The 20,568-nt window shown below is 44.0% G+C and overlaps 1 protein-coding gene across 1 annotated transcript in view; it reads left to right on the top strand.

The window, feature by feature from the left end:
* Positions 1-18,739, top strand: part of SMPX (small muscle protein X-linked) — a 50,496-nt gene extending 31,757 nt beyond the window's left edge. The window contains exon 5 of the mRNA XM_020883022.2: positions 18,311-18,739. The gene's annotated coding sequence lies outside the window, so the exon portion shown is untranslated. The remainder of the gene's footprint in view (positions 1-18,310) is intronic.
* The last annotated feature ends 1,829 nt before the right edge of the window (positions 18,740-20,568 follow it).

The following is a 20,568-nucleotide window of genomic DNA, read 5'->3' as shown; positions in this document are numbered from 1 at the left end:
AATTCCGGGCTGTCTCATCAGGCTTGGCTGCATCGTGACAACGCTGCTCGCTTTAACTCCCCCGACACGTTGTGGCATTTGAGAAGGAGAAGGAGTCACGACGAGCATATCGAGACCCGCACGTTTAACTTGTACTCCGCGCCTCCTCTCCCTGCCCGGGGACTGATCAGTCCACACCCTCCGGTTTAGGGCTTTATGTGTAGGGCGAGGTGGTGGCTGCTTTAATCCCAGGCAGGTCAGTCAATTGGCTTCTCACCGAGGGACATTTCTATTAAGCTGCAGACAGATTGGAGTTGCTTTTGACCAGGCAGGTGGCACAAAGGCAGCTCAGAACAATTTCATCTTGACTGCTGGGAAAACAGCAGAAAGCAAGCCTGTCTTATCACCCAGAAGTCACTGGAAGCCTCTAGAAAGGACAGTGGCACTTCTTTCCACCCCAGAAGACCTGCCCTGAAGTTTCAGAGGCACAACTGAATCCTCAACACATAATATACATTTTTCCGCCTTGCTTTTGCCTGACCCCTGATTTTAGATACAAATGATAGGAATCATGGCTGCCCTTTTGTTCCGGAGGCAATAGATCCTGGAACCTTACCAAACAAGGTTATTCAATTCTGCGTGTTCAAACATCCATTTATTCAGACTGAAGCTAATTTTCATTTCTGAATCATCTGTATATAGGTTACCTGGAATTTACTTTAGCCAAATTAACCTTTTTCTTCATAAAGCACGTTAATACCATGAGCTGGATTTGAATGGGAGGGAAGGATTAAAGGACTGGGATGAATTCACTCCTTTAGTAAGTGAACATTTGAGCATCCACCATATGCCAGGCGCTACGACACTAATGGTAGGTGATAGAAGACAAGGTCCCCTGAGAGACTCCCAGTCCAGTTGGGTACGAATGTGAAAGTGGACTTTAACACATAATGGCTGCAGAAGGAAGAAAGAAACAAGTCGTGGCCTTTGAATACAAGTGACAGAGATTCCAGACAGGATGTTAGAAAACAGATATTCTATTGAAAGAAGGTTGAAGAGCAGATGCTTTAGAGGTGCTGCAGGCACAGGTTCATGCCCTGGCTTTGCTATTCTCTTGATCTGTGATCTGGCTCATCATGGTTTCTTTTTCTGAAAAATGAGAGTGATACCTATCTCATGGGGGCAAGTTTTCTTACCACCCTAAAGGTCACTGAGCAATGTTTGGAGACTTTTTTGGATGTCACAATACAGGGTGGGTACCATTGCCATCTAGTGGGTAGAGACCAGGGATGCCACCAAACGTCCCCCCACAAGAAACTTCAGGAGTGTTGAGGCTGAGAGACACTAAGTTGCATACATAGTGTGCACACAGTAGCAGCTATTATTATGATAGCATGCTACCATGAGAAGGAACTTAATTTAAGACACTGAGCACTGGACGTGCTGGATAGAGTGGGACACATTTGTGCTTCACATTCACACATTCCTGCTGTGTCACGTAGTAAGTCTGTGACCTTGGGCAAGTTCCTGACCATTCGGAGCCACGTCTATAAATAGGAATAATTATCTCGATCATGAGAGGCAAACATAAAGAGAGTGAGTTGACTCAGATTGGGCACCCGGCACAAATCAGCATCCAGAAAATGTCATTCCCTTTTTTGCCCCCACAAATTGCCCATGCCCTCTGCTCCCCCTCCCTTTCTTCCAAGGCCAAGTGTCGGTTGGTTGGTTTTTACATGAAATACTCTCTAAAGAGGAGTTCTGCATATTTCCCCAGGGAATACGAAAAAGCTCACTGAAAAAGAAACCCCATTAATTGTTTGTGACTAATTTGAACTCACCGAGGCCCTTGTAAGCCCCTGGGAGGACTTGTGTCTCAGTGACCTCCTGAGATGATCTCTAATCTGCAAGTACCGTCTTTCTCCTGAAGGAGGCACTGCAGTCCCATTTTTCAAAACCTGCAGCAGCTACTGTTTCCAAAGCCTGTAAAATTACACACATTTCATTTGAGCACTTTCCTTTGATTTTTGGAGACTTCAAGGGATTTTCACACCCTCCTCGGCCACTTTTAACTACCAAATATGTCCAGTTTGCATTTCCAATCTTTCTCTGAAGAAAATCAGTTTAAGAAATATTTAAGTCAAGCTGCCATTCTCTTACTATCAAGGGAAAAGGAAACAATGCATTTCAGGCACCATTTTACTGAGCATTTTGAATTGGCTTGATGGTCAAAAACAGAGGCATCTCATCTTTTTAGTAATCTTTTGTACACAGACTGTATACTATTGAAGTCTGGTCCAGAAACTAAAACAAGATCCATGTTGATCTAAACATCCAGAAGCGGCCCTGTGTCTTCTCTAGGACATCCTCTCCTGGCTTATGCCCCATTCACATCCAATCTCCTCCTCTTAGTATTCTCCAGGGGTGTTTTCTCCCTCTTTCTGATGATACTAAATTTGACAACTGAATCATTTCTGCTTTGCAATAAGAGTGAAACACGTAGGCAGTCAGTACTAAATACAACTGCCACATAACATGGCAGTTTGGAGACTCTATGAAATGGCTACTTTAGGGGGTGTCAAGAACCAGGAAATGAGGAAATAAAGGCCCATTTGGAGTTTTATGGCAAGTTTTAAATCCCATCTTTGAACTGGAAGCTACTTGCAGTAATAATATTAACAAGTTCTTGCACTTGATTTTAAAAATTCCAGCCTACTTCTGTGTTTATTCTCTTCTGAGGCTCACAACAGTTCCATGAGACAGGCAGGGCAGGAATTGAATTTGCAGTTCACTCTGATGTGACTTCCAGCTTCACTCAGGGTAGAAGACTGTGGGATGTATCATCAAGAGAGTTTGTTTTAAGACTAATTTTTGATTAAGTGTAGTTAAGTCCATCTGTATCAATAGATATAAGTGGGTAACTTAATCCTAGCTCTCTTTCTCTGTCAGTGAGAAAAGCTCTGGGTATAGGCAAAACCATCATCTGTCCTGTTCTGGTCCATCTGGGTTGAGATAGTACTTTTCATTTCAAATATATTAAAAAAAAGTAGGACCACCATTCAGGGTGCAGCAGGTGCCGGGGGTGGCTGGGGTTAGTTACAACCCATGCAATGGGCCAGAACAGGACAGATGATGGCTCTGCCTATACCCAGAGGGACTTTTCTCATGGACAGAGAAAGAGAGCTAGGATTAAGTTACCCACTTATATCTATAGATACATTTCAAAGGAAAAGTACTATCTCAATTTCCATTTGTTTATTGTTTTCTTGCTGCCTAATTAAAAAAAAAAACATACTGTATCATTTCCATGTATGTGTGTGTGTGTGTGTGTGTGTGTGTGTATAATGCACACACACATATTTGATTCTGGAATTTGAAAACCAGGTTGGGATGTCTTAATTTAAGAAAGGCCAGGTGGCAAATAAATGGACCTGGGGGAAACTTCTGTTTAAGATACTCCCAGATCATCATCCTGAAGGTCAACTCTTCTGGAAAGCTCTCCACTGTCAGCAACAGCCAAGAAATGGCATCCCAGATTCCCTACAGGATGATATACAATATTCACTGCTGGTTATCTGTCAGGGGACAGAGAGCCTGGGAGTCATTCTGAGCCAAATCCAATCCAATTAAGGGCCAGTTATAGACCTGCTTCCATTGCCAGGACTAGGCTACACCACCAACTGAGCTGGTCTTAGAGCCCCTGGCTGGCAGGGAGTCCCAGTGCATGGGAAGATCACATGGCCTGGATAAGACAAAACAGCTGATAATGCCCAGAAACCAGAACAGATGGCATATGAAGCTGCATCAGAATGACCCCTGAACCACCTCACCATCTCACTGCCATTCCTTCATAACTAACTGCAGATTCTGTTTTCTCCTGGGTGATACCCTTCCTCACTAGGTGATGAAGTCATAAAATGCCAAGAGGTGATGGGCAAGGTTTCAGTCCTGTACTCAGGGGCAACCTGCCGTAATCGTGCAATCATGGCCACGATGCTAACTAGAAATACAGTGCCTGGATACCCACATCACTGCTGACAACCTCACTGAACATGTAGGAGTTCAAATGCCAAGAAACTTGAGTTAGAAATTTGTGTTAGGTAAAAATGTGAAAGTGAAAGTGAAGTCGCTCAGTCGTGTCCGACTCTTTGCAACCCCATGGACTGTAGCCTACCAGGCTCCTCCGTCCATGGGATTTTCCAGGCAAGAGCACTGGAGCGGGGTGCCATTGCCTTCTCCAAGGTAAAAATAAAACTCTAGGTAAAAATAAAACTCTATTAAAAATCAAAACAACAGCGAATTTTGGCTGGCACTTCCAACCGACTGAAACCATTTCAGGTCCACATTTCAGCATCCACTAGTGTAGTTGTTTCTCCAGGCTGACTTTGAGTGTCTGATCTGCCAATCTGAGAAGCAAGCTCATCCTTATATTTAACTGAGATCTTGAGGAGAGTGGGGACAAGGCAGCACCAAGGACAGCATCCTGTGCACTTTGGCAACAGAAACTCTTCAGAATGGCCTAGAGCAGTGGTTTTCAAACTTTCTCAAACATCAGCAGCATCTGGAGGGCTTCCTGAAACTTAGAACGCTGGGCCCCACCTCCAGACTTTCTGATTCTGTAGGTCTGGGGTGGGCCTCAGAATTTGTATTTCTAATATGTTCCCATGGGCTGCTGCTGCTGCTGGTCTGGGGGCCACACTTTGAGAACCACTGACCTAGAGCCATCAATCTAGATTGTTTAGGTCTGGACATTCCAAATTCCCTAACTATTCCATTATCTGGTCCACAGTTTTATAGCTAGTATCCAAAGGTACAGAAAGTAACTTGGCCACATTTCCTTGCTGAAATTCAGATAACATGATGCATTGATGAAGCAATAGTCATTAGTCTTTGCAATAGTGCTTCCAAGGGTCAGGCACTGTCCCAAGTACCCTACCTCGTAATTCTTAAATGAGTTACTATACATAAGAGCTGCATTTTACAGGTGAGAAAACTGAGGCTCAGAGAAGCTACATAACTTGCCCAAGATGGCACAGCTAGAGAGTGGGGCAGCCAGAATTCAAATGCAAGCTCTCTGACTCCTAACCATTGTTCCAGGCTGATTCTCCATGTGGCAGACAGAGTAAGTTCCACTGGGGTGAAATGCACTGTGTAAATTATGAGAGATAATCATAATATAATGCATGAGGAATTCTGCCCGTGGCATTAACTTACCTACCAGTCACTTAATCTCACTGATACAATATTCATTTCTGTAACTCTTAAGTTCTAACCCTGCTATAGTCCAAGGGTTGGCAAACCAGGGTCCAGGGGAAAAATGTAGCCCATTATCTGACTTTCAATTTAAACTTTAAATTTTGAGATAATCTTAGACTCGCATGCAGTTGTAACAAATAATACAGAGATCTCTGGATGCGGTGATTGGCAAGAAGTAAGGGGAGTCACTTTTCCAATCTCTATAGAAATATTTCTAAGGAAGGTCTTGCCAAATTTCAAGTATATGCAGAGACCAAAAAGCCAGGTATGATCATCTTAATTCAAGCATACTGTTATGGATGTCCAGGCAGTGGGAATAAAACACAGAAGATGTTCTAAATTTGAACATATTTCAAGTCCAATACAAAACAGGCCTAGGATCCCAGCTACCCTGGCTGATTGATGGGCAGTTGTATAGTTTTTCTCAAAGATTATGACATAAGAACTGAAGCCAGTTTCTGAACAACTGACTTATTTTTATTGTAGTTACTTTAGTTTTGGGGTCAGGCAGCAGCAAGTTGCTGGGTACAGTTAGACCATCCTCAGTGCTGACTGCACACTAGGATCACCTGGACCTGCCTAAGCCCCACCATAATCAATGAGGGAGGGGTATGCTTCACAAGACCCCCAGGTGATTCTAACATGCAACTTGCATCAGAAGGACTGGGTTAGAGAATGTTTCTCAGATCCTCCATGGACAAACCAAACTGAAATATTTCTTGTTCAGAAAAGTATTTCTTTTGTTGAATGTGAAGATGGTTATAGTGAAAGTCTCTTAAATGTGGAAAATAGCCACACATTCTTGGAAAGCCATGCAGCATCTATATCCATTTATTCAGAGGGTGATCCGTGGTGAGCCACAACTTCTGTTTGGGATAGGGCATGGGGAAGAGATACTGAGGTATCCAGACTACCGCATGAGTTCAGAACAATAGCCATGTTGGGTTTAGAAGGGGCTGAAGATATGGTAGTTCCCACTAGTGAGTGTGCTATATGCCTTGTTAGTGCTGTGTGTCTATTCCAAGATACATGGAGTCATATCATCACAGGTAAGGGTGCCATCAATGTCTCTCAGTCTAACCAAGGTCCAGGCCGATGCAAAGGGCCTGCTTTCCAGATATGTCCCACGCCTTGGAGAGTCACTTATTAGAGTTTAACTATTAACTCAGCAACTTTGAACCCCTCTCCCAATTCATCTCAGACTAAAAACTGCTAGGGGTGCTGTTTTCCTCCAGTTGCACCCTTTGGAATGACTCATTAAGAGCAGAGCCCAAGTAATCCCCATTCCACTGAAGTTTGTTTTAACAAGTTGAGTGTCTAGATGTAAACACAATGTAAGTGGGGTATGTTTTTTGTATGATGTGCTAAGGACTAATTGCTGCTTGCTGAACTATGGAACTGTAAGCTTTGGTTCAAGGCCAGCGGCTGTGTTGGCCTGCTTCCACAAAAGGGAATCCATGAGTTCTTAGGATGGCAAGTCTTTAGAGACTGGCTACTTGCCTTTTTAGAAATGCCCAAAGCAATATGGTCTTATCCTGCAGCTAGGATCTGGTTTTTGAGATAAACAAAATGCCAACTTTGAGATTCTTGTTAATAACCCCTACTCACTGACATATAAAATGTAAGAGCTGGACTTGGCCCAAGGCAACTGTATTAGTTATATATTGCTGTATAACATGGAGAAGAAATGGCAGCCCACTCCAGTGTTCTTGCCTGGAGAATCCTGTGGACGGAGGAGCCTGGTGGGCTGCTGTCCATAGGGTCGCACAGAGTCGGACATGACTGAAGCGACTTAGCATGCATGCATGCATTGGAGAAGGAAATGGCAACCCACTCCAGTGTTCTTGCCTGGAGAATCCCAGGGACAGAGGAGCCTGGTGGGCTGCCGTCTATGGGGTCACACAGACTGAATGACTGAAGCAACTTGGCAGCAGCAGCAGCAGCTGTATAACAAATTACCCCAAACCTAGCAGCTTAAAGCAATAATACTATCTCAGAGTTTCTGTGGGTCAGGAGTTCACAAGTGGCTGAGCTGTGTGGTTCTGGCATCCCTGATGATGTTGCAGTCAAGATATTGGCTGGGACTGTAGTCATCTAAACCCTTGACTAAGATTAGAAGATCCTCTTTTAAGATGGTGTACTCTTACCACTGGCTGATTGATGCTGACGGTTATCAGGAGGTCTTGGTACCACTGGGCTGCTTGAGTGCCCTCACAACATGGCAGCTGGCTTCCCTCAGACCCAATGATCCAAAAGAGAGCAAGATGGAAGCTGCAGTGATTTTTAAGACCCAGTCTTGGAAGTCACACCCTGTCATTTCTGTAATATGCTACTGATTACACAAGTCAGCCCTACTCAGTGCTGGACAAGGGTATATGAATACCAGGTGGCAAGACTCACTGAGGGGGTCACCTGGGAGGATGCCTACCCCAGCAACCTAACCCCTACCCCTCTCTTCTTCTTTTTTACATTTGACAGACCTGAGGTCCGGAGAAGTGACAGACCTGAGGTCCGGAGAAGTGAGGTTTTGCCCAACGTCACTAGCCTTAACATCTCAGTGTTTGCTTTTCTTTCAACCCTACTGATCCCCATCATTCACAATTTCTTATATTTATTTAAAACACCAAATGTTGTTTATCTTTGGGGAGATTAGAAAGATTACTTCCAAATGTGAAGCCAGTTTCCCTGATGTTTTTAACAGCGGACGCTTTCATAAACCAGATAACATACAAGCAAAGCACAAACTCTGAGCACTAGGGAAAGGTCTCTCTTCACTTCCCTGAGTCAGGGAGGAGGCGCTCCAAACGGAGGGAGGAGAAAGCAGAAACTCTTAGGGAGGGCAAATTCACAAGTAAGCGAAAAAGTCAAGGTTGAAGGGACAAATCAGCTTGTGTACTGCCCCCTCTCCTCGGTTTGTTCTCATATTGTCATCGTGTTCCTATTCTCTTTCGATTTGGGAGGGTGAAAACAAAAACAAGAAAAAAGCAGAGAGTAACACCCGAAATCAGACTGATGGAAGGGTGATCCTCCTTAGGAGTTACTGTCTCATTAATCCAAGATGAAAGGCAGTGATCAACCAGAGAAGACTCCCTAGAAGAAGCACAGAATTTTTCTTCTGTAAAAATTTGTTTCTGAACACACACACACACATGTTTTTAAGCACAAAACTCAGAACTGCGATAAATGCTATCAGCTCTTTTGTTTTCAGGATCCTCTTTGAAACAGCCATCTTCTAAAAAGGACAGCAACCAGAAAGAAACTGCTTCTGTAATCTCTCTCCCTTTTCCAACAGTTAAAAAACAACAAGGCCTGTCATGTCAGATCAACATAACTAGTCAGGAGACAGGATGACTTTCTCTCTGCCTGACCTATTTTGTCTAATGGGGTCTACTCTTTCACCCTCTGACAAGCCACCTTTTCTTCTGAGTTCCATTTATAGCAGGGCTGTATTAATGGTTAAATCATTAGGAACAGGTCCGTTTCCCTCCTAAGGCTTATTTCCTGTTCAATAAATTAAGCCATGAGATCGGAAGACTGTCCATTTCTGCTTTATTTAAGCTCAGATTCTTCCTAGCCCACAAACTACTGGGTCATTGACAGGTGGGAGCCTGTCCAGCAGTCTGTGGTCATTTGTGATTTGCCTCATATGTTTGTTCTCTGAGTAAAGTGGGAGGCCCTTGGGAACCTTCCTAAGCCCCTGCTGGAGTCTGAGACTGGAGCGGAGATGCTTCAGTGAGGAGCCCCTGGGCTTTCACTGGGCCGCCTTTCTAAATCCTCAGGCAAGACTCCTTGGACAAGCGCCGTGAGTTTCTTAGATGTCTGACCCTTGCTGTCACCTTGAAAGAACGTTTGCAAACTCCATTCACCCACCATGCTTGTTGCTGCCACGCACGTGACCTCCCCGAGCAATCAGAGCATTAGTGGCCCATAGCTCTCAGAGTGACCTGTGCCTTTCATTCCCTAAAGCCTTTCTTCCTGGTTTTTCATCACCAGAGCCCTGCAGCAAACAGGATTATTTTAAAAAGTAAAAACACAAAAGCGATAAACAGGTCATCCTGACAAACAGACCTTAGTGACCCACCGCTCGCAGGGCCTACACTAACTGACTCAGGCTCACCAAGTTCTCCCAATAGGCATTTCTGCCCACCCAGAGCATCCCTTGCTCCAAGCCAGCTCATGGAGGTACCATGCTGAGTCTAGGCTTTTATACATGCTCAGTGTATTATTTTCCAATTTCTCTCTTTCCCTTCCTATGGACAGGCTAACTCTTACCCATCATTCAGGTCTCAGTTTAAATACGATTTGGGAAAAGCCCTTCCATAACCCCTTAAACTGATAAAGCATCTACAGTTTTCTGTGTTGGTCCCCTCATGGCTGCGCCCGTCACCATGGAGGAATGGACTGCCATCACTCATTTTATTATGATTTTCCTTCTTAGATGATCAGTGCCATGAAGGGGTATAAGCTACCCATTGGTGTGTCCACGGTGCCTACCTAATACATTTTCTGGCATATAATGTAACCAAGATAAAGTCAGGCATCTGGTTTCCACCCTTAATACCGTTTAAGTACAGTCTCCTCCAAGAGAAACATAAATTGATCACCGGAAGTGGTCTCAAAAAGGAATGCAAACCTTCACCTAAGATTAACATTGTAAAGTGACCTAAAAATTCTTGACCCATTATTAGTCTATGATTCCTTCTCTAGGAGACTTTTTTTCATAGAATCTCTCTTCATTCTTTCCCCAGAGTCCAGTTATCCACTAATTGCCCCGGTCCTTCTTTTTTCTGTAATTTCAACTCAGTTCACTGCTTCCAATACTCTTCTCCACCCATTTAGACCTCCACCAACCATCAGCACCACAAAGAGCTTGATGCCAAGATGACAAAGACTTCATCTTGCTTAGTGAAGGAGCAAGGCAGGGGATGTGTTGATTTATAAGCTTTTTGGGGTCTTAAGCTCAGAATAATAGTAACAGTACACATTTATTGAGCATTTACTATGTGGGAAGCACTCTGCTGAATGCTTTAATATGTTATCCTCGCAACCACTCTATGATTATAAAACTGTTACTTTCCTGTACTTTAGAAGAACACTTGCCCAAGGTGACACAGCTAGAAAGCAGGATGGCTGGGACCTGAAAGCAAAGTCTGCACTACAATGTCTCCACAGTAGGCATTTAGTAAACAGTTGAATTTAGAGACAAGGTTCACCCAGCAAGTAGCCTGGAGGCTGCCAAGGTGAAGGGTTTTGAAGCAATTTCTCTGATGAATTCATTGCCAGCTCATGTCAAAGCTTTATTTCAAAGTTGCTTAAAGAGGCTTCAAAGAGCCAGTTCAAAAACTTGGAATAGAAACAAGCGTGGTTAGATAACATTGTTACACTGGGTACAAGTGGTCTTTAAGCTCTGTCACAAGGCTAATTTAGAGAGGCGGGTAAATCTCATCTCCCAGAGGGGGCTCTTAATCTCATTAAAGTTGATCAGAAGAAAATCACTCATAGGTTTTATCAGAAATGCTTCCTAGAAGGGACCACTCACTCCACCAGAGCATACAGTCTTCCAGCTCAGGTTTGGGATCATTTTCTGTTACAGAAACAACTCTCTCTAGAGTATGGTTTCTCACATTCAACACTATTGACATTTGGGCCAGATAACTCTTTGGAATGGGGATTGTCCTGGGCCCTGCAGGCTGTTTAGCACATCCCTCTACCCACTAGATGTCAGCGACACTCCCTCCTCCTGGTTGTAATAGCCAAAAATGTCTCCAAATAGTGCCAAAAGTCCCCCAGGGGCAAAATGCCATCCCTTTCACTGAGAATTACTGCTTAAAACCCTTGATTCTCAAAGTGTGCTCCATGGACCAACAGCAACAGCATCCCCCTGTGAGGATGCTAGAAATAGACAGCCCCTGGCCCCCACCCCAGGTTTCCTGAGTCAGAATCTGCAACTTAACAGGATCCTCAAGTGCTTCCTCTGGACATTAACGTCTGAGAAGTGCTTCTAGGCCAGCGGTTCTCAACCTTGGCTGCACATCAGACCCCCAGAGATGCTTATGTCATTGCTGTGGGACAGCCTGGACATCAGAGTTTTTAATAACTCCCCAGGTGATTCCAATGTACAGCCAAATTTGAGCTCCTCTTCTAGGGGATTTAAAGAAACTCATCCCTCCCCAACTTTGGGAGTGATTTACCAAAGCTTCTAAATAAGACCCCGTATCTCCAAAGCAATGCTTTTCTTTTCATGAACATCCTTTTTTGACCTCTTGTCACTTTTAAGGTGATAAATTAAGGACCTTTGATGATGACTTCGAAAGGTAGGATTTGACTATAACTTTAAAAATAATGGTTGGAATGATTCGGGGTGGGGGGAGGGAATGAAGGCATTAATTTAAGCTTGCTCGGAGAGCTTTTTAAAGAAGAGTCACCAAAACATCCCTCAAAATCTTGCTAACTAAAAAACAATTCTGTACTTGAAAAAGAAAACCCAAACATTAAACGGCAAACACTATCAAGAAAACTGTTTCCCATGAAATGTACAATTGTATAAAGAGCCCATGCAAATTGGGAAGCAAAATATTACTACCTTAATAGAAAAAGGAACTGAACTCACAATTCACAAAAGCAGATCCAGAATTAATAGAGAATCCATGAGAAAATGAGAGCCTCATTAGTAATTAAAGGGATATTCAATGAAAAAAGTTACTTGTAATATTCACAAAAATTAATGGGAAAATGATCATGAAACAGGGGCTTGTTCATTCCCTCAACAGATAGTCTTCTGTAGAACAAGTGCTAGGCCAGCCTAGATGATGAGGGTGTGGGCCTTAGTAAATGAAGAAAGTTCCAGCCATTGTGGATTATTACGTCCTCCAACCCAATTAGACCTTGATGGAAACCATCCTAAAGAGAATATGTGGCAAAAGTTTTGTTTACTTATGATAGCAAAATTCATTAAGAACCTAAGTGTCCAATATGGTTAAGTCAGCTCTTGTATACCCACCTGATGGAACAGTACACATACTATCTGCGATGTGAAAGTGAAAGTGTCAGTTGCTCAGTCGTGTCTGACTCTGCAACCCCATGGACTGTAGCCTGCCAGGCTCCTCTGTCCATGGGATTCTCCAGGCAAGAATATTGGAGTAGGTTGCCGATTCCCTTCTCCAGGGGATCTTCCCAACCCAGGGATCAAACCTGGGTCTCCTGCATTTCAGGCAGATTTTTAAAGTGTCTGAGCTACAGGGAAGCCACCATTTATGATATAATGAATGATAAATAATAAAAAAAAAACAGTAGAAAACTGGACAGATGATTCAGTAATCAAATTCTGAAATGCTACATGATATCATCTTCACACCCAATATACACAATATATATTTGTACATTTAAAGCTCCAAGGCACCCTAATGCTAAGAAAATGGTTTATCTGTGCTTGATCCAGTAATCTCAATTTTTCTGACCATGGAAATTTTTTTTCCCTTCCTTCCCTTTCTTTCAAAGGTGAAACTTGCTTTATTGTCTCTTGGAACTTGTATTTATCAAACGAAGAAAACCTTAATGATATACTAGCATATATGGTAGTATTAAGAGCTATGCAAAAATTAAAAGCCATACATGGGTATATACATATGAAAAAAATTCATTAAGTTGTTCACTTAAGATTTGTGCATTTTGCTCTATGAAAATATTAACACTACTACATTCAGAGAAGGCAAAAATATTTCTTAAAATGAAAATTATGTATTCATTAGGACAAGTATTAGAATGTTAAGTCAAATTATTTTTACACTACAAGTACACTTATACATATCAGCTATTCATTTGAGGTGCCTCTAATACCATCAACATGTACAGACTGATTGTAGGGGCTAGGAGCTCCAGACAAGCATTTAATCTTGGACCAGCCATTAACTAGCTGTGTAACCTTGGACAAGTGATTCAAGCCCTCTGGATTTTAATTTCCTAATTTCTAAAATGAGGAGGAATAAGAAAACTCAAGTTTCATTCATCTTTGAAAATAGGTTTACTATTTTGGAAGATTGCAAAGCTTTTTAGCTATACCTTTGCTTGATGGTGTACCAATATCCAGGTTTTTATTTAATACTGAGACTATGGACCACTTGCTACCATCGTTACTGTAAAAACAAACAAAACAAAGTTTCAGTGAGCTCTAAGGGGATCTCCATGACAGTGTGCTTCCCAGGATGCTTTACTGGAGACAGTGAGGGAGGCCTACATTTGTTTCACATGTTCTGTTCACTTTATGTCAAGAAATTGCTTTTCCATTTGGATGTCCCAGGACCTCTGCCTGCCAGAGACCATGCCAGACAGTTCAAAGAGGGTACTGGGTATTTCTGATGAAAGTGCCATTGTCCCTAGGTCTCAAATGCTCAGGCCTAAACAACATAGAAGGTTTTGCCATCTTTGGAAACTTGAGAACCTCTTAAGACAGCAGCCTACTCGACTTTTTCATCAAAGTGTCTTCCTTTGTGCATTACTGATCCCTGCTTACTAGGAAGTCTTGGGCCAGTGTTTTTCCAGTAAAATCTGTGGCCCCTTTAGAAACAGGGAGGTCTGTGCTCTGACAGATGGAGACACTGACGGCAAAGCCAGGAGCCACCAGTGGTAACTAGTCTTGGATTATGCCCCTGATTTCACAAAGATCTCTACAAATAAGTTCAATATCATCTCAGCTGCCGGTTCCTGAGTTGATATCGAAGCCAACAAACTCTCAATACAACAGGATTTTAAAAAAAAAAACCTTTTTGAACTTATTTTTTTAATGAATTGAGCTGGACATGCAATTTGCCTTCTTAGCATTACTCAAATTCTTCACACCCAGCATGTAACACTGCTTGACTTTGGATTTTAGGTGTAGAATTGTACCCCCCAAATCCTCAAATGTCCTGCTCTTTGTGTCTTTCTCATCTCCCTTTTTTAAAACTAGTAATTAGTAGGAACATTTCATTTTTTGCCTTAGCCACCAAAGGCTTCATGATGTACCAAAGCCAATTGGCGTGGCTATTTTGCAGCTTAAGGAAAAAGTTTTAAAAGTTTCTACCTAGAGTTTTGTTTCTTTTACTTTATGAGTGGCTGGTGGATATAAAATAAAGTTCTGGGTTTGGAGTGACCCTGGCGCAGTTTCACACAGTGTACTTCCTTTGTCCCTGACCTTGGTGTGGAGGTGCGTTAAGAGTCGTGTCTGTTTGTAGCTGGCACTGCCTTCATCTCTGTGTGGTCATGATGGTCATGTGGGGCAACACACGTGAACGTGCTTTGCAAACTCTAGAGGACTCCACCAATGCCCTCTAACAAACTCCAAAGCTTCAACCAGTGTGCTCTGGGAGCCTGGTCGGCCACTCCATATGGAACTGGATGGAACATGAGGCATGGCCTTTCTCTTGACGACATTTGAGTGTCACTGTGTTTATGGCTCTATGATTTAGCACCACGCAGGAGGAAGTTATCATTGCACCGCCCCCAGGTGTCTGGGTAAAGGACCAAATGCAGAGTAGTGTTGAGTGGACTCCATTTCCTAAATGATGTATGTGGGACCGTGGCAAGTCTGAGTCACACAGCTATAAATGGGTCATGGCAAGGCGTAAACATCACATGCCCTCAGCCTGGACTTAAGAGTGACACATGGGAGCTGTCTGGGGTATCACCCCTGCCACAGCCAAGGTGTGCCTTTCTCAGTGTGAACGTTTCTTGCTTAGGGTAGAAAAGGGATGCCGGATAACTGGAGAGTGACATTTCCCACAGGGGGCCTTGCATTCCCCATCGTTCTCACCCATGTCCCTGACAGGAGAACAGGACACAGGAGAATAGCTGACAGCTGTTGTCTAGGTGGCAAAGCAGTGTGGCCCGGGATATCGCCCAACACCCTTGCATTCCAGCACCCCGACAAACAAGTGTGCTTTACAGAAGGGGCAATTTTAGCTCTGGATCCCTTCCCATTGTTCTCAATTTTAAATGTGAGCCCTGACCCAGGTCTCTGAATTCTTGGATTATGGTCACATAAAGGCATTCTGAGAACACTCGGCATCCCACCAGGCCAAGGATGGAGACACCGGTCCTCTGGGGGCCCTGCACTCTTGGAAGGACCATTGTGACCTTGGCCATCAACAGTGTCCTATGTCCAGGGCCGCTGTGCCGTCTCAGATTCTACTGGGGCTGGGGAAGAAGAGCAGAATCTGAAGGAGGGCAGGGTGGTCTGTAGAATGGCAACTCCGGTGACCCTTCTGCTCCATTTGCTGCCTCCTGCCAGCTCCTTCTACAAGGAAGACCCGGGCTCACTTTGCAGATGAGATGAAGTGACTGTGTCAAGTCAGTGATTCCTGCATCCCCTTATGAAGTACAGTTTGCTTTTCTTAAATCTCAGTGGCCACAGTGGTCTGGGCAAACTGCGTCAAGGTTTCCTTATGTTTCCAAAACTGTCTTAAAGTCAGAGATGTCCACAAGCTGAACCCAGTCATGAGGGGCATCTTAGGGCTTTTAAGGAAACAGTTGCTGAAGGGTCGCTGCAAATGGCTCATCCTGTTTCTCGGGATAGCTATAATTCTAGCCCCGTGAGACAGATGTGTGGGGGTCAAAGTCCATCTTAAGCCTGTCACAGAAACGACTGCAGATGAGGTTTTATAGTCTGGACACTTGTTGGAGAGAAATGTCACCTCATAGAACAAGCTTCGGTGACAATTTGTTATGAATCATCACCTTTTCCATGCTGCTCAGAGAAGCTCAAGGAATGAATATCTTGGTTTCAAGGGCAGCTTGTGACAGGCCCCTCCCTTGGCCAGAGAGACCGGCCATACGTCGCTGAGCACAGTGACCACAGCAGTGATATGGCTCGGGCACACACTGGCCACGATGCAGCTCTGACTGGGGCCCAGGGCAGGTGTGAGCCCCGTGGGGACGCAGCGCAGCCCGCCAGCACTGCTGGTGTCCCGCCTCTGTGGCCCCTCGCTCGCCCCGGCTGCCTCGCAGGCATTCCAATGCCACTTCTTCTCCTGCTCTCAGCCCTCCAGTGCTCCAACTTGCCGGTCCCCAGGCTTCCGCTTCGTGTCAGGTGCCAGGATGGGGAAGGGTACGGAAAGACATGTCCTTCAGAAGGTCACAGCCTACAGGACGGCCATGGCGGGAATGAGATGGGGGAGAGAGAGGATGTATAGGCAACTCACTGCAATGCAACCTATGACGTGGAGAGCCAGGCGGGGGTGGGAGGACTTCAGTTAAGTTATTAGCCACTTAACTTCAGTTAAGAGGGAGAGGCCGGAAGGCTTGAGTCGTGTTATGTGAGCAGTAAGTGGCAACAAACTCAGTTCAGGGTGTGCAAGGGAGACCCAGACTGGCATGGGGGACCCCGGGTGAAACTGGGAAGCTGCTGGTCAACAAAGTACATTTCAGCCAGGAAATCATGGACTGGGAAAGAGGAAGCATTTTGTTTTTTCCTGGTGAGTGACCTACACTGAAAACTGAATTTCTATGAAAAGGAAATAAATGCTATAATGAAAAATACAGGAGCCAGTGGGAGTACCGTTTTCAGTTCTGTAGTCAATGACATGTTCCTACCTTCCCCTCCAGTTCAAGAACCGTCCAAAACTTCCCTTTAAGGGAGTGGAAGGGGCCCAGAGCCAGGGCACTGGAATTCAAATCCCAGCTTTTCTCTTTAACAGCTGTGAGACTTTGAGCTACTCACTTGGCTCTTTGAACTTCTAGGTGTTTCATCCCAACAATGAGTATAATACAACCTGCATCACAGCCACACTACATAAATGTTAAAATGATGCCACAGGCTCTGTCATCTCTATAGAAATACACAGGAAAGCAAAGCTTTCTAAAAGACCTCCGCTGCAGAATTCTCCTCGGGGTTCACTGGCCACAGCTGGGTCCCACAGCTGCCCCAAGCTGTAAGAGAGACGGGGAAAGGGAGTATTTGGCCACCAGTCTTTGTAGCAGAGAAAAGCAAAGGAGAAGGGGATTGTGAATGGGCACGGAGAGAACCAAGCCATAGTGACTGCCACAGCAGGTGTAGTAGGGGTGGGTGACCCTCCTACAGCCACTGGCAAAAAAAAAAAAAAAAAACAAACTATAAAGATTCTATTTCTTAGAAAAGATTCAGCCTATCCACATAAGTGAAACATGCAAGAAATGGCAGCAAAGAATAATGGAAAACAAAGGGGTGAATAATGTTCAACCATCCTGGCACTGCAAGGGCCTTTAAGAGAAACGGCATTGTATCAGTTAGCTATGGCTGCATCGCCAGCCATCTCCAAATCTAATGGCTTAAACCAGAGGTCCCCCACCTTTCTGGCACCACAGAGCAGTTTCACGGAAGAGAATTTTCCCACAGATCAGGGGTACAGGGGAAGGTTTGGGGATGATTCAAGTGCATTACATTGATTATGCACTTTATTTCAACTATTATTACATCAGCTCCACCTCAGGCTCATCAGGCATTAAATCCTGGGGGTTGGAGACCCCTGGCCTAAAACAAAAGCATTTATTACTCTGGCTCATGTGTCTGTGGCTCAACTGACCTAGGCTGGGTATCGGTGTGAGCTGGGGGCTGTGCTCCACATGCTGCCCATCCTTCACTGGGGACCAGCAGGAGGGCCTGGGCACACCCTCCTGGTGGCAATGGCAGATGTGCAAGAGAGCAAATCAAAACATGTGATCCCTCTCAAGGCGCAGGCTCAGAACCAGCGCACTTCTGTGTCATTCTCTTGACTGAAGCAAGTCACGTGGCCAAGCTCAGGCATGAGGAATCCCATCCTCCTCACTATGATAGGAAACTAAAAAGTTACAGGGCAATGAGGATGGATCTAATGTCGACTTTATACTCTAGGGCTTCAGAAGGAAGTCATCTTCATTTAGTTTGGAATCACTCAGATCCCTAGAGCCAGAACTGATGGTCACAGCTTCTATTCATAGTTCACTTTACCTTCACTGACTCAAGAGGTAAAGCTTTCAAGTGAAAATGACGTTCTCAATTTTGACCTGTCCCTATCATATTGATTCACAAGCTGTCCCTAAAAATATCTCACGGGCACTAACAGTTCATTTTCTTTTTCCTTTGCAGACTTGATGTGAAGAATTGAAGAGTAAGAGAATGGATTCAAACAAAAATGGCTCACTAAAAAGTTTTATATATTTGTATGAAGATTATGTACCTGCTGAATGCCTAAGACTCTAGCAGAAATGTCCTGTTTGTACATTTATATCTCTTCCTTCTAACTGGCTGCACTACTTACTTTATCTTCACATTTGGCAACTTGCAGAGCAAATCAGCTCCAGAATTTACCACTTGGAGGGTGTGGTTTTGAGAAGGGATATGATTTTATGGAGAAGGATACAACGATATGCATAACAGTGATTTTGATGGAAAGTTCTCTAAGCTACTTCCCACACTATTTTAGTCAATATTTGGAATGTATTTGAGTTCTTCACCTTCTAAATTATATCAATAAACTTTTTATGAGTTCAAATAAATATTTGAGTAAATGTAAAATGTGACTCTAGACTACATTAATTTTCCTATGTTCAGATAGCGACATATCCCCCACATGGAGAGGAACCAGACGTGAGCATAAACCAAATCCCATACTGTCAAAATGGGAGCTTCTTATTCTGAATTACTGGTTACCCAGGCAAAGCTATGGCTGACTGATCATTGCAAAAGAAGTTAAATATTGCCCAAGGAACTGGGCATTGCTGACATTCCTCCTTCAAGGACAAATTTTATGGTGAGTGCATTTTACCTCCATAGAAGCTAAGAAATTCTCTTTGCCCAGATGGAGTAGAGTCCATTATAAGGCACAATAAAGTAAAGCTGAGAGATGAGAATGAAAGCAAGAGACTGCTCATACCTTAGCTGTCCAAAGAAGACAAAGTGAGTCTCCTACTGCTAAGATGGAGTCTCTACCAAACAATCACAAACCAAGAAGGATCGGTCATGCCCTGCTAGTGTCTGCCGAGTTTCTCAGCTGTCCCTGTAACTTCACAGTACAAATGAGGACCACAGGGACCACATCCTCGAGCTCACACTGTTTCAGACATGTGTGTCTCCTACTTGGTAGGCAGACACCCCAACACCATGATTTTTTTCCTTGCTTCACTTCCTGCTGTTTAAAAAACGTTGGATGTCCTTTTAAACATCCCAGGTGTAAATTGGTCCTTAGCTTTTCTGTCTCATCGAGATGGGTTTCCAAAAGCAGGACTACCACTGCACCCATGTGACTGGCTGCAGATTAAGGTGGTGCCTGATGAGTTTAGGTTTTCCTGAAGGGGTGCCCATCTATCTGGTCGTGGGTCCCAGATATCTCGCTGGCCTGTGGCTTAGGATGATGATCCAAATCTACTGGAGTCATACGGGGCAGGGAATATCAAGCAGAACAAAATACACCAGCTCATCACCTGCAGAACATTCCATCTCTTCCTAATCAGGATAGTTGGGTAGAGTTACAAACTGTATCTCAGTTTTCCCTTTGTTTATCAGTTAGTTCAGCCGCTCAGTCATGTCTGACTCTTTGCGACCCCATGGACTGCAGCACACTAGGCTTCCCTGTCCATCACCAACTCCAGGAGCTTGCTCAAATTCATGTCCATGAGTCAGTGATGCCATCCAACCATCTCATCCTCTGTTGTCCCCTCCTCCTCCTGCCTTCAATCTTTCCCAGCATCAGGGTCTTTTCCAATGAGTCAGTTCTTTGCATCAGGTGGCCAAAGTATTGGAGTTTCAGCTTCAGCATCAGTCCTTCCAATGAATATTCAGGACTGATTTCCTTTAGGATGGACTGGTTGGATCTCCTTGCAGTCCAAAGGACTCTCAAGAGTCTTCTTCAACACCACAGTTCAAAAGCATCAATTCTTCAGTGCTCAGCTTTCTTTATAGTCCAACTCTCACATCCATACATGACTACTGGAAAACCATAGCTTTGACTAGACAGACCTTTGTTGGCAAAGTAATGTCTCTGCTTTTTAATATGCTGTCTAGGTTGGTCATAACTTTTCTTCCAAGGAGCAAGCATCTTTTAATTTCATGGCTGCAATCACCATCTGCAGTGACTTTGGAGCCCAAGAAAATAAAGTCTGTCACTGTTTCCACTGTAATCCCATCTATTTGTTATGAAGTGATGAGACCAGATGCCATGATCTTAATTTTTTGAATGTTGAGCTTTAAGCCAACTTTTTCACTCTCCTCTTTCACTTTCATCAAAAGGCTCTTTAGTTCTTCTTTGCTTTCTGCCATAAGGGTGGTGTCATCTGCATATCTGAGGTTATTGATATTTCTCCTGGCAATCTTGATTCCAGTTTGTGCTTCATCCAGCCCAGCATTTC

This window comes from Odocoileus virginianus, unplaced genomic scaffold (genome assembly GCF_023699985.2).
Source record: "Odocoileus virginianus isolate 20LAN1187 ecotype Illinois unplaced genomic scaffold, Ovbor_1.2 Unplaced_Scaffold_4, whole genome shotgun sequence".
In the NCBI taxonomy this organism is placed as follows: domain Eukaryota; kingdom Metazoa; phylum Chordata; class Mammalia; order Artiodactyla; family Cervidae; genus Odocoileus; species Odocoileus virginianus.
This window is presented reverse-complemented; position numbering and strand designations above follow the sequence as displayed.